Source organism: Bison bison, unplaced genomic scaffold (genome assembly GCF_000754665.1).
Source record: "Bison bison bison isolate TAMUID 2011002044 unplaced genomic scaffold, Bison_UMD1.0 scf7180017864136, whole genome shotgun sequence".
Taxonomy (NCBI): Eukaryota; Metazoa; Chordata; class Mammalia; order Artiodactyla; family Bovidae; genus Bison; species Bison bison.
The window spans coordinates 10,416,809-10,431,773 of NW_011494708.1; positions in this window are offsets into that span (position 1 = coordinate 10,416,809).

Consider the following 14,965-nt stretch of genomic DNA (forward strand, 5'->3'; position numbering starts at 1 on the left):
GTTTTAGCAAAGGCAGAGGAACCAGAGATCAAATTGCCAACATTCACTGGATCATCGAAAAAGCAAGAGAGTTCCAGAAAAACATCTATTTCTGCTTTATTGACTATGCCAAAGCCTTTGACTGTGTGGATCACAATAAACTGTGGAAAATTCTGAAAGAAATGGGAATACCAGACCACCTGACCTGCCTCTTGAGAAACCTGTATGCAGGTCAGGAAGCAACAGTTAGAACTGGACATAGAACAACAGACTGTTTCCAGATAGGAAAATGAGTATGTCAAGACTATATACTGTCACCCTGCTTATTTAACTTATATGCAGAGTACATCATGAGAAACACTAGGCTGGAAGAAGCACAAGCTGGAATCAAGATTGCCGGAGAAATATCAATAACCTCAGATATGCAGATGACACCACCCTTATGGCAGAAAGTGAAAAGGAACTCAAAAGCCTCTTGATGGAAGTGAAAGAGGAGAGTGAAAAAGTTACCTTAAAGCTCAACATTCATAAAACTAAGATCATGGCATCTGGTCCCATCACTTCATGGCAAATAGATGGGAAAACAGTGTCAGATTTTATTTTTTGGACTCCAAAATCACTGCAGATGGTGATTGCAGACATGAAATTAAAAGATGCTTACTCCTTGGAAGGAAAGTTATGAGCAACCTGGATAGCATATTCAAAAGCCTAGACATTACTTTGCCATCCAAGGTCCATCTAGTCAAGGCTATGGTTTTTCCAGTGGTCATGTATGGATGTTAGAGTTGGACTGTAAAGAAAGCTGAGCGCCAAAGAATTGATGCTTTTGAACTGTGGTGTTCAAGAAGACTCTTGAGTCCCTTGGACTGCAAGGAGATCCAACTAGTCCATCCTAATGGATATCAGTCGTGGTTGTTCATTAGAAGGACTGATGCTGAAGCTGAAACTCCAATATTTTGGCCACCTGCTGCAGAGAGCAGTCTCATTTGAAAAGATCCTGATGCTGGGAAAGATTGAGGTCAGGAGGAAAATGGGACGACAGAGCATGAGATGGTTGGATGGCTTCACAGACTCGATGCACATGAGTTTGGGTAAACTCTGGGAGTTGGTGATGGACAGGAAGGCCTGGCGTGCTGTGGTTCAATGGGGTCACAAAGAGTCAGACATGACTGACCAACTGAACTGAACTGAGAAACTACATATAGAGCAGAATTATCTGAGAGACCTGGACTTCTGATTGTGGTTCAAAAGACAAGCAGAAGGGGAAATGGAATAAGTCTTAAGAGTCTCTTGAAGGCGGGTTCATGATTGGCTCATATTTTATGTTACTTGGTTATTTCTTCTGAAGTACCTGATGATGTCTGAAGTGGTCTGGGGCGGGACCAGTAACCGCCAATAGAATACTGAATCTTATTTCATCATTATTATTATTTTTAATTGCTAGAGAGTGACCATGTAACTCATTTGTGGAAATATCAAACAGTAGTATCTTTGTCACTTTAGATACCTGGGAAGCTTTGCTGGAGATCTAAAATATCCCATCTGCAGTCTCCTGATAGGAAATCAGAATGACAAGGACAGCAAAAACAACAATAAACCAAAACTATATGGAGCATATATTCAATATGTATATTAGTTTATTAATGTCTATATAGAAATATCTCACTTTTTGCTTACCTCATCTATATTTAAGAAACACAAGCACACACACCAGAATGAGTATAGTTTACACACATCAAAAGTTATAAAATCATTCTAACATAGTGATTGAATGTCATGTAATTTGAAACCTGTGTTGATATAATTTTGATGTAGCTTAAGAAATATGTGACTTTTATGACCCTATGAAAAGGTAACTGTGTACCATCTTTTTATGTTATGATATGAAGTTTTATTGTAGGATCATTACCAAAAAACATCTAAGACTTATTTTACTACCCAAATTTGGACTTAGTCCAAAACAATGATGGTTTTTGAATCTAGAGTGCTAACATCATTTCTATTTAATGCTTAAGTTTAAGGAAATATAGTAGACACTGTTAAGCAAGAATTGACTATTTTGCACATAAACTAGCACTCCATAACTTTTAACTTTGAACTTATACACTTTGACAACTCTTTAAAATATTCTATGTAAGTGGTGGGATCTGTATACTACTGAGTTTCAAAACCAATGAGGATGATGGTTTTGTTTTATATATTTGATATAATCAAGTTTAATCCATGTTTGAGTCAAATAACTAAAATCTTTACAGTAGTTAATTGCAATTAGTTGTAAAATCATTGAAAGTGTATTAATGACCTAGAAAGTTGCAGTTTAACATATGAAGACAACCAGCTAACATTTCACTACATACTAGCTACTGTTTGTAGCATTATTCAAGAATTAATTTACTTTAATCTCACCTGGAACCTATGAGGTAAAAACACTATTATTACCATTTTACAGAATAAAAAAGAACAACATAGAAAATGTGCATAATTGGCCCAATGTCACTCATCTACTCAGATGTACATCAGGATCTGAACCCAGATTTCAAGTTTTAGCACTCGTGTATCTAACAGTGTCACACACATACTTCCAAAACAAGAACAACATTAATGATCAACACTTTTATTTAAATATCTTGAATTTACTTTATGTGAAATGTTATTTCTTATAAAATTGAATATGAAAGTGAACAAATTGAATTGCCTTTCTCTTTTCATCAGCATGGTTACAGATTTACACACCTTGAAAATAATCTAAGGTGGGGGGGACAGAACTATACCTTTGTGAAGTCTGCGAATGTCAGAAGATAAAACATCCAAGTTATCAAATTAAATCTTTAAGCTCAAGGATGATGCAATGTCTGCTTAACAACACAGTGTGGGGATCGGCTATAAAGAATTCATGTACTCGGTATGATGTTTTATTCATATATTGGTAAATGAATACATAACTATTTGAAAACATTTTTGTTTCTGACATAAACTACATCATGGAATATGAGAAGTGTTATTTTTTAATCCTTTGTGCAATAACAGATACATGATTTTGCTTATTTCATTAAAAGAAAGAAATCATTGTTATCAACACATTTTAGAAGTATTGGTGTTAAAACCCTCATGAATGAAATATGCTCTATAGTGGTTAGAAGCTTTATATTGTGATGGGAAATAACAATAATTTTTTTAAAAGGAGATGAATACATAAAGCAACTTATTTGTTAAATGTAAATTAAAATAAACTTGATATATCTTGCTGATGGTTTCTTTCATATGTATGTTAGTGAACACATTTGAGTTGTTCTAAATTACAAGTATAATAATTTTCTAGAACCAGGCCTGAAACCTAGCCCAAGAATATAAAACTATGTAGACTTGCAGTGGGCCTTGAAGAATCCCTGTGTACCCAGGGTTGCCAGATAAAATTCAGCTCACATAGGTATTTAAATTTCAGATAAACAGTGAATATTTGTTTACTGTAAGTGTGTCCCATTTGGGTCATAAGAATATTTGCTTTTTTACCTAGAAGTCAAATTTAACTGGATATTCTGTATCTTGACTTGGTAAATTTGGCAACTTTATGAATGCTCTATGGCTCTTTGGGTCTCAGTTATGTTACTGACCATCAATCTATTTTATCTGTAACATTACTATGGATATACAGAATGGAGGAAGTCAGAAAGAGAAAAGCAAATATCCTATATTGATGCTTATGTGTAGAAAATAGAAAAATGTTATAAATGATGTTATTTGCAAAGCAGAAATAGAGACACAGAGAACAAACATGAATAACAAAGGAGAAGGGACAGTGGAATGAATTGGGAGACTGGGATTGACACATACACACTACTGATACTATGTATAAGATGGATGACTAATGAGAACCTACTGGATAGCTCATGCAGCTCTATTCAATGATCTGTGGCGATTAAAATGGGAAGAAAATTCTCTCTGTATATATATATATATATGTATACAATATAGAGGTATACGAATGGATGATTCACTTTGTTGTACAAGTGGAAACAAACACAACATTATAAAGCAACTATAATCCAATAAAATTTAATTAAAAATAAAATAAATTTAAAAAATAAAAACCTTTGAATGATTCAACTTACTATTCAAAAATAATTAAGCTCTTCATATTACTGTGAATGGTCACTAAGACAAATGTTATTAATGAGCAAAATGCTGTATGTTTTTGAACACAGTAGCAAAGCCAAGAACTGATATTTACAGGAATTGATCTCAAAGTATCCACACATATCTTGGCAAAAAAAAAAAAAAAAATGTCACTTACCATGGTTAATGGCAAACTGTTCTGAAAAAAAGAATGGTTATTATAGGAATGTTTGTATAAAAGTATTTTACATGTACATAACGCAGTTTCTGGCTATAGAAACCCATGTTTTTTGACTGTTTTAAGTTTTATTTTTAGCATGTAGTCATTCACCCTTTCATTCAGTTCACATTATTAATTTGAACAGATAATTTAGAAAGACTGGTGAAGCACAAAATATATTTGTCTTGTTGATTTTCTTAACAATTAAAGCTACAAGGAGACTGCATTTTTGTAAATAGCTACGACAGCTGCCTAGTTAAAATCATGAATTCTTCATTCAGCAAATAATCTCCAAAGTGAAACATAACACTTTCTCCTTATTTTCATAACTCTTTGCTTAAGACAATAATAACATCTAAACTATTACTCAAATGAATGTCGTATATTTATCCAATAAGAATTCCTAGTCTTTATCATGGCCATATTGGAAAATGAAGAAAAGAAGGAATCTTTAAACTGTAGTGAAAGTCACTCAGTCGTGTCCGACTCTTTGCAACCCCGTGGACTATACAGTCCATGGAATTCTCCAGGCTAGAATACTGGAGTGGGTAGCCGTCCTCTTCTCCAGAGGATCTTCCCAACCCAGGGATAGTAAAAACACCATATTCCTAAATAGACTCGAGGACAGTATACTTTTCTGCTTCTAAAACTATAGGCTGGAGAGCCTGTATTTCCTTTTTGAAGACAAAATAGATCCTGCAGGGTCCAAGAGTAATATTTGACCTCATTTTAGTTTTTGAGTGGTGAAGAAGTTGATCATATTGTAAGAGATGTCATCAGCAACACTATACTTTTTCCACTACTGATTCTGATTTTTTAAAGTCTCTAATCCCAGAGCATCAGAATTATGAGTAATGACTTTATCTTCTTTGCTTTTTAATCAGTATCATATTTTAAGTTCTAAGTTCTAGTTTTCAATATAAAAGTAACAACATTAGAGAAAATTAAAAAATAAATATAATTAATAAAGCACTTAATCCTATGACCTAACAAAATGCAAACATACTTTTAGCTTTTTTCTGTGTATTTGTGTGTGTGTGTGTGTGTATATTGAATGTGTATTACATTCATTTTATTACACGTTTATTTTTCATCCTATGGTTTACTAAATAAGTGTGCTATGAACTATTAGTTGAGCGATTATTCAAATTTATTAATACCTATTAATTCATCTATTTAAAAATATATAAGATGACTACCTGGAGATTGTAGGTGATTAAATTTTTGGAAAACTTTATATTACTGTTTGTGAAAGGCTTTCTTGCTTTTGGAAATGATAGCAGGCTAGGCCCTGTCTTGTAAATTTTACAAAAGAAACTGTGAAGTCTAATCATCTAAAAAAAATTTTTTTTAAGCCATTCTATATCTAAATGCAAAAGTCTCAAACTGAGATGTTAAGTATTCTCTTAAGTAATATGAATTGGGTTGATTTTAGACTGTACACTTGAAAAATTGGTCACTTGGAATTTTTAAATCATCTCAGATTTTGACTAGACTGTTAAGCACCCATCATTGTCCAAGATATTATTTAACTTGGAATATTCCGGGGTTTGAGAATGTTTTATGATGACTAGATGCGCTGAGGGTGTCCTATGAGATATTTTCATATGTACATCAATCATTTTGGATGGAGCCAAGTCAGTTTTAGCTTGAGACTTGCATAGTAGGGAGATCATTTTTTGCAAACATGTCATCAGACACACACAGCTGAGCCTCTTCTTTGCTATGTGACAGCCAAAATTTGGTTCTAGTTCTGTGTGACTGTAGAGCTTGTACTGTTTCTGGTTGAGAAACAAGTTGCTGTAATATTGAGGTCTCCTTTTTGTGAGTCCTCCTGGTAACAGTCCCAACTAGCACCTCTTTTCTGAACTGGCTTTTTCATGAGCTCAAGTGATAAGCTAGCACCAGCTTCCTTCTCTTCCTCAGTATTCCGTTGCTGCTAAGTGGTGTCAGTCGTGTCTGACTCTGTGCGACCCCATAGATGGCAGCCCACCAGGCTCCACCGTCCCTGGGATTCTCAAGGCAAGAACATTGGAGTGGGTTGCCATTTCCTTCTCCAATATGTGAAAGTGAAAAGGGAAAGTGAAGTCGCTCAGTCAGGTCCGACTCTTTGCGACCCCATGCACTATAGCCCACCAGGCTCCTCCATCCATGGGAGTTTCCAGGCAAGAGTACTGGAGTGGGGTGCCATTGCCTTCTCCCAGTATTCTGTTACTGCTTCCCATATACTCACACTCACTGAGTGAAATGCCTGGGTTATAATAGTCTATCTCCATTTTCATACAGTTTATTTTGGGATGTGGCAGAGGTGGCAGCAGGGCAATTCTTCAGCTCCCTGATAACTCCCCTATTCCTTGGAGATCACTTCTGGTAGGGAGTGGTTTTTACTGCTCTGTTTGTGGAAGTATATGCCTTGTTCTCAGCTGCTCCTAATTCCATGATGACCCCTGTCCTGTTTCCCCAAAGCATCAGCCAGGTCAGAGTGATCTGTTACAGATGAGTGAAAGAGTCCCAGCTCCCTCAGAAATAAAGGGAGTTGAGCTGCAGTGTTACACTGGGCTTCTCAGCCTCCAAGACCTCCTCCTATTTCCAGAATCCAGACATAACTTTGCACATTTCCCTTCCCTTCCAAGGATAAAACCAACTGTCAGAAGGGGATGCACGTTGTCTGTCTCCGTTATTCACCTGAGCTGATCCTAGCTTTTCGTCATCCTCTGCAGTTCCTGGTAGGCAAGTGCTATGTTGAAGAATACAGACAGACCTTGTTAAGGCTGTCCTGTGGTTTGGTATTACAGATGTGCTATTAGTGTAATAACATGAAGGCTGTCTGCTCAGAGAAATACATAATTTATATAAAATTATTTTAATAAGTTGTTTTCCTACTACAAGTTTTCCTTATCTGTTTTATCTGAGTAGGTTTTATACATTCTGGGACAAAATATAATCCAAAACAACCATGATTCTCTTGTTAGTTCCAGTTCCTGGTGTCTCCATTTCTCAGCCCCTATTCAAGGCTTCTCTGTGTTAAGGACTGAAATTCTTGCTTTATGGGTGTTGAGAGGGTGGGAACTTGATAAACTAAACAATAATGCACTTTCCTTTTGCTCTGAAATTGCATGTTTTCTCTTTCTCTGAGTTGTATTGACCTGAAGAGTTAATTTCCTCTGTATTTTTTAAAGAAAATATCAACAGAAAAAAAAAATATCAACAGGCCTCAAAACAAATATGCAAACTCACATCCTCACTTCATCTGTCTGTTGAGTGCAGCTGACTATCGAAGGGTAATTTATTTATATTTGGAAGAATAAAAGTTTCAGTCACATCCATTCCATTGATTTGTTATTTTATTGGAAGTACTCTTGGTTCTGAAATATGAGGCAGGCTTACCTGACATTGTCTTGCAAGTATCAAAGTTAAAAACTTGGCACTCAGGGGAAGAAAACTATAGCCATGAGAACAACCACAACAGGAGGAAAATCCCTGTTGCTCACCTGATGTTCTGATTTGCCCTCCAAATTCCCTACTGTCCAACAGCTCAAATCTCTGTAGCTCTATTTCTGCACTGTCAGAAGATAATTTAAAATATCTTCTGCCAGCATGGACATAGCGCTCTCACTCTTATAAGCCTACAATTTACATTTTTTAAGATTAAAATACGTGACCAGTTGCAGCAGGGGAAGTAATGTGAACTTCACAGAATTCTGCAAACTGCTGCTTTGAGACCAGAAGAGGGGCCAGCAGGTTCAATCACTATTCATTTGATCTTAAGATTTTGCTATGTCAGGAAGAAATACTGTGTTTAGGGACAGGAGACTCAATCTGCTGCTGGCCAACAAATTGACTGCATAAAGTGTGATTTGCTATCTGAATAAAGAAATATTTTGGCATCGCAGTTGGACTTGGATATTTGGCAGATTTACTGAGAAGCAAATTCAATATATTAAAAGATTTACTCCATCTTTCTACTTATAAAATACCTCCCCAAACTATAATGATGCAATATACTTGAGAGGGGAAGGGGATTGCTGAGAATGCACACCTCAACACACTCCTGGTTGTAACTATTTTCTTCTTTTTTTTTAGTTGTTGTTGTTTTTTTTTGTTTGTTTGTTTTTTGCCAAATCATGTACCATGTATAGAAAAACCTGGGAAAAATATAGTGTTTCAAAGCTTAAAGGATCTTATGAGCATTTAAAGCTTATATTCTAGAAAAAAATGACTAATGTTGGTTAGGAAGGAGCAGTTGGTTAGTAGAAGGGCTGAAATCTGATTTTTCTCACTGGAGATCATTTATTAGCAACTGGAGGCAGCAGGTAACAGTTGATGACTGAATAGCTTTCCATGTGCTATTTCATGGGTTTCATTCAATATGTTATCATTTACACAGTGTGAAGTTTAGTAGCTAGCTCGGCAAGAGTGAAATATTTCTATTTTAAAAAACCAAGCAGTCTAATAGAAGCTATTCATCGTGGAGAGATTCCTAACCATTTTTTTTTTTTTTTTCTTGGTTGCTCTGACTCCATCTCCTCATCTTTCAATTGTGATAATGGTTGCATTTACCTCAAAGGGTTGTTTACAAAGGAATGTTTTATGAAGATGTGTAAAGCATATGTACCTAGGCACATGATAAGTAGTACACATGTGCTTGTTATTGTTAGAGCCTTTCTGTTCTAGAAAAAAAAGTAAAACTTAACCAGTTGAAAATGATTTTATTATTGAAACAAAAAAAAAATTTCTGAGAGTTTGATATTGAAACTCCAACTAAAAATCTTAATTTATCTACTTAAAACAAACAATTGTAATATATAGTGGAACTATATGTAACTTTGTATTTTCCAAGTCTCCTGTAAATGTGTTATTATAGTTTCATAAATGAAAAAATAAGAAATATAAAAAGAAATAAGATTGGGGCTTCCCTAGTGGCTCAGTAGTAAGAATCCATCTGCCAGTTCAGGAGACATGCGTTTGATACCCGATATGGGAAGATCCCACATGTCAAGGAACAATTAAGCCTGTATTCCACAACTATTGAACCTGTGCCCTAGAGCACAGGCGCCATAACAACTGAGCCCATGTGCTGCAACTGCTGAAGCCTGTGTGCCCTTAGAGCCTGCGCTCTGCAACGAGAGGCCATGACAATTTGAAGCCCGTGGACTGCAATTAGAGAGTAGCCTCAGCTCACCACAACTAGAGAAAACCCTCACAGTACCAAAGACCTAGTGCAGTCAAAAAAAAAAAAAAGCCCAAAAATTCAAATGAATTTTCCCTCTGAAGAAGACAGCCAGTGCTGTTTCCATCGAGAAGCAACGTGTCTTAAAGTGCAATTAACTATTTAGACGATGGTTTCTGTAACATAAACAAGCTTCAGCTGGGATTCTCTTGAAAGACTGAGGTAAAAAAATGAAATAGAGAAGTCATTGGTGTGACTTGCCCTCCTGTTTGTCACTGAACCTATACTTTCTGGGCCTAACATATTACAAAACATTAGTTTTAATTGTCTTCTTTTGGGGAGGGGGGAATAGGGCAAGAAAAACATGAGGAAGAAAATTCTCATTAAATTCACTGAATTATATATTACAGATATTTTTTCATGGAATGTTGGCATCCTGAAAGTAATACTTAAATAATTTCCCAGCATGGCATAATCTATGCCTGCACATATTTTGCATAAGTTATTACCTTCTACCAAGGAATGAAAATGAGAATTGTTTAAAATGGGATATGCTTGATAGTGAATCAAATTTGCCTAGTATGTAAATTATTTCCTGGGAGTGAATAAGGCACATTGGGAGCAATTTAATAAATGATACCCTGGAGGGCTGAATGGATTAATGAACCTGATTATCCTTCTCCCACAGAAGGAGAAAACTGTCACTCTGCAGTTAGCTGAAAATGAGCTCTCCATAGTGTCACTTCAAGGTATTTTGTGGGGTGAGAAGAGATAAATATAGGTGCCCCATTTAATACTTCTTGGGCTAGAGCTACTTTATGTGATTACTTTTTTTCTTTGTTAGTATGGTGTCATTAGCAAAGGAGCACACATAGTCTCACCAGGGCAGAGAGTGAACTGGTCTGTTAAAAAAGCACACCTACTCTGGTGCTGTGGAGCCTAGCCTAAGGTGAATGCCACAGTCTTTCTTCCTAAGTCCTGATGCTTAAGGCTGCACCTCGTTTCCTCCACAGCCCTGCATAGCTATTTTCCCATAGGGCACTCTGTGGTATGGGCTTAGTGCTCTTTAGGCAGCCACAGACCAGAGATGTATGTAAGTCTCACCAAGAAAACAAAGTATCTTATCTTTTCATTAAAAATAGCTTATTAGATTGATACTCATATGTGACAAATTACTACAAACATAGAACCTTAAAACAACAAAACATCATTTTATTGTCTTGGTCATTTAAGGCTGCTATAACAAAAACACTATAGGCTCAGTGACTTAAATGATAGACATTTATATCTTACAGTTCTGGAGGCTGGGAAATCCAAGGCCAAGGTGCTGGCCAATTCAGTTCTTGGTGAGGACCTTTCACCAAGGGAGGCATGGAGGATGCCTTCTTGGTGAATTCTCACACGGTTTCTGCATCCTTTTGTGTGTAGGTGCTGTCACCTCAGCTGTGTCTGACTCTTGGCCATCCCATGGACCATAGCCCTCCAGGCTCTTCAGTCCATGAGATTCTCCAGACAAGAATACTGGAGTGAGTTGCCATGCCCTCCTGCAGGAGATCTTCCCAACCCAGGAATCAGGAGGGATGACATCTTGGTGAATTCTTATATGGTGGAGAGAGAGAGAACTTGGTTTTCCTCATCCTGCTACAAGGACATGAATCCCATCATGGGCGCTCCATGCTCACAACTTCATCTAAACATAATCATCTCCTAAAAACCCCACCTCCTAAATGCATCCTATTTGTGGTATCAAAGTTTTGGGCCTATGTAAAGAATCTTCTAGGCTGTCCTTTAAATTCTTTCTTTTCCCATATCGTTCAACATTAAAAAAAAAAAATCAATACCAATATATACCTATCTAAAAAGAGAAAAAAAAAAAAATGTGACTTATAAGCTACCCAATCTAAAAACTAAGAGAATGGGAGAGGTAGTTCTATACTTAAACAATAAAATGCAAACTATATTCATTATTGTAACAAGGAACATAAAAATTATTTTGTAGTAAGAACAAGGACAGATTAATTTCAAGAGAGTTGTAGAGGAAAGTGGAAAAGTTGGAGATCAGTTGATGGAGGACAAACTGGATGGGAGCCAGGCTTTCAAAGTTGTGTGAGATTTTAACAGAGATATTCAGAGTGAAGATTTATAACATTTTAGAATATTCATCCAATTAATCATTGACTATTTAAGCAATACTTTTGTGCACTGAAATGTATATGGCACTATGTTATTGAGTGCTGAGTATATACCAGGAACATGTGGTTGAACAGGCCACATATATTAACTCACTAGATACTTTAAACAACTCTAAATGGAGAAGCACCATGATCAGAGAAGCAATTATGGGCCAAAATAAGAGAGAAGAAATGTTTAAAGTCTTCCTCAATGATATGACCCCTTAGTTAAATTTTGAAGGAGGTATATGAATTGTTCAGCAATCAAAGAGGAGTAGAACAATTATGTACTGATATATAAGTCACCCAAGCACTGGAGAGCAGGGTACATTTGATAACAGTAAGTTATTCAATTTTATTAGAACTTGACTGTGTGTATAAGAGACTTCTATAAGCAAATATAATAATTTAATGTGATTATGAAGAATTACTTCCTTCAAGCAGACATACTGTCAAAAAGTATCCCTCCTCCTGCTACCCTTTAACCAAGGTATGAGGTTTCTAGAGTGGAATGGAAGCTAAATTTCAGATCCTGTTTATCTTGATTACCATAATGCCCAGAAAAATCAGCTACACATTTATCCAAATCCCTCACCCCAGAAATTCTGATTTGGAGCTCAAGGGAAGTAGAGAAATTCAGAGATGGAGTTTAAGGGAAACAAGTCAGTTAATAGCTGATGAAATCTGATAAGAAATTGTGTAGCAAGATGCCAAAGTTAATTCTAGAGCAAAACAGTACAAAGTTATGTAATAAATATCTAGGCATGAAGATCCTGCTTCTCAACTGCAGTTTTCCGAGGAATCAGATCCCTTGTTAAGAACCTTGAGCCACCTTAACACAGAAGAGTAGATTAGAAAGAACATGCTATCTATGAATTTTGTGTCAAACTTACAGACCTGAATCTACCTTACAGAGTCCCTGTAGGCTTCACAATAAGTTTTCTGAGTAAAAGGGACATGGATGTGACATTGAGAACCATCAAGGAACATATATGGAGTGGGACCCTGAAGCCAGAGTAAAGTATTCAAAAATAAATAAATAAATAAATAAAGGAGCTAGCAAGCTGACTGTGATCTTACTTTGACAGCACTGGCTGGTGATGTCAGTTTGGATAGATGACCAGGATTAAGCCTGAGATGCTGTCTCTCCCCCAGGTCATTAGGCAAAACCAGTTCAGTTCAGTTGCTCAGTTGAGTCCAACTCTTTGTGACCCCATGGACTGCAGCACGCCAGGCTTCCCTGTCCATTACCAACACCTGAAGCTTGTTCAAACTCATGTCCATCGAGTCAGTGATGCCGTCCAACCATCTCATCTTCTGCCATCCCCTTTTCCTCCTGCCTTCTTTCCCAGAATCAAGGTCTTTTCCAGTGAGTCAGTTCTTCACATCAGGTGGCCAAATTATTGGAGTTTCAACTTCAGCATCAGTCCTTCCCATGAATATTCAGCACTGACTTCCATGAGGATTGAGGAAAAATAAACCCCTGGAATTTAGATTCAGCCCTGCTGAAAACGCAGGTTGAGGAAATTCAAGTTGGATTTTTCAGAAACTATTTCTTTTCACAAGAGAAACTAAAAATAATAAAATAAAATAGATGAAAACAAACTACTGATGGGACAGAATTGCAATGAACTGACCAAATTCCCATGTAAGTTGAAAGCTCTAAATAAAACCAGTTGACTGCATTAAAAAAAAAAAAAAAGACAGATATATATATATATATGTGATGTAGTTCTTACAGACATGCATTTTGTAACAGAAGATTTGGGGACAGGCAAGAGAATTCACTGATAAAATATATTGCGTTTTATTCTGAATCCAAAATAATGGAATAATGGTTTGAATGGTTAAGAGAAACTGCAACATGATCAGATTTATATTTTAAAAGATGAGTCTGGCTATAGTACAAATGATGGGCTGGAAGAGATTGGAGACAAAAACTTTTACCAATGGGTTAATTTTGATGCTTTGATTCAGATGATTTAGAACAAGGATTAAAATAAAATAGTGTCAGTGTATTTTATCTTGTTATACATGAACAATTTGTCATGGGGACTGAAAGAGAGGGAATGATTAAGAAGGAAGGTCTTCAGTTTTCTGTCATATCAGTTATACTGAAAATAATGCAATTTATAAACATAGGGAATGCAGGCAGGAATCAGAACTTGAGATTTGAATGCTGGATCTGAAATATTTGTGGGCCTGAGAGTCAGGAAGATGTGCACATCTGAAGATCCAAAGAGAGATTTGGCTGGAGTGATTGAGTCCCATTATAAGCATAGAACTGGTAGTTGAAGGCCTGAGATGAGAGGACTCACAACACATAGAAAGGTAAAAAAGAAGTTCAAAATAGAACACTAGAACATAGGGAAACACATGGCCCAGAGAAGAGAATGAAACAAGTCACAGTGGAAACACTGCTTTCCAGGTTGACATGGAAGAACAGTCTCACAAAGGAAAGAAAAGATCAACATTGTAAATGTCAAAAAGAGTTCAAGTATGATAAGGACTAAAATGTGTCTATTAGATTAAGCAAAGAATAAGACAGTGTTGACCTTTGTGAAAAATTCAATAAAAATGGTAAGGGCAGAAGAGAAATTACAGGGAGCTGTGATATGGGTGGGAGGTTAGCTGTTCGTCCTTCAAGTATTTCCATCATGAAGAGAAGGAGGGTTGGAGAACAGGTAGAAAGGTCAAAGTCACCACAGTATATTCATAAAAGGGACAGTATCATCCACATGGGACACAATTAGTTTTTTAGCAAAGGAGTGGGAATGAAAAAGCTCTTACTCTTTTTTTGTATAAAGCACTGAGATACGCAAAACACTCAAGGAGAGGTAGAGTATATCTGTGGTATTAAAACTTCAAGGAATAAAACTAAGAAAAACTGTAAAAAGTTTCCATAAGGAGATAACAATAACAGCAACAAGAATAATAATTAAGAAACACTTGTGTAAAGTAGTGATGTTTGCAGAAAAGGAAGTATTGAAAGATGGAGGAAAATAAAAGTATTTATAGTCAGTAAAAATTGTATTAAAAAGTTGGGATTCAAAAATACCAGATAATGATAAAAAGATTAACCTTAGAAAGTATATATGGTACCTCTTTCTCTGAAAGAAAGGGTAAGGATGAGTGTAGAAACTCATATTTTATAAACAATAGGGTCCTGTTTAATGTCTTTTTTATTCTTGCTCCTAAGAAATAAAATCATTCAGACTGAGGGATCAAGAAGTCAGATAGGAAGGAGAGATCAGAAGTTTAGAACATGTTAAATTATGATGGAGAAAACAGTAGTAGGCAGAGTTCTGAGAT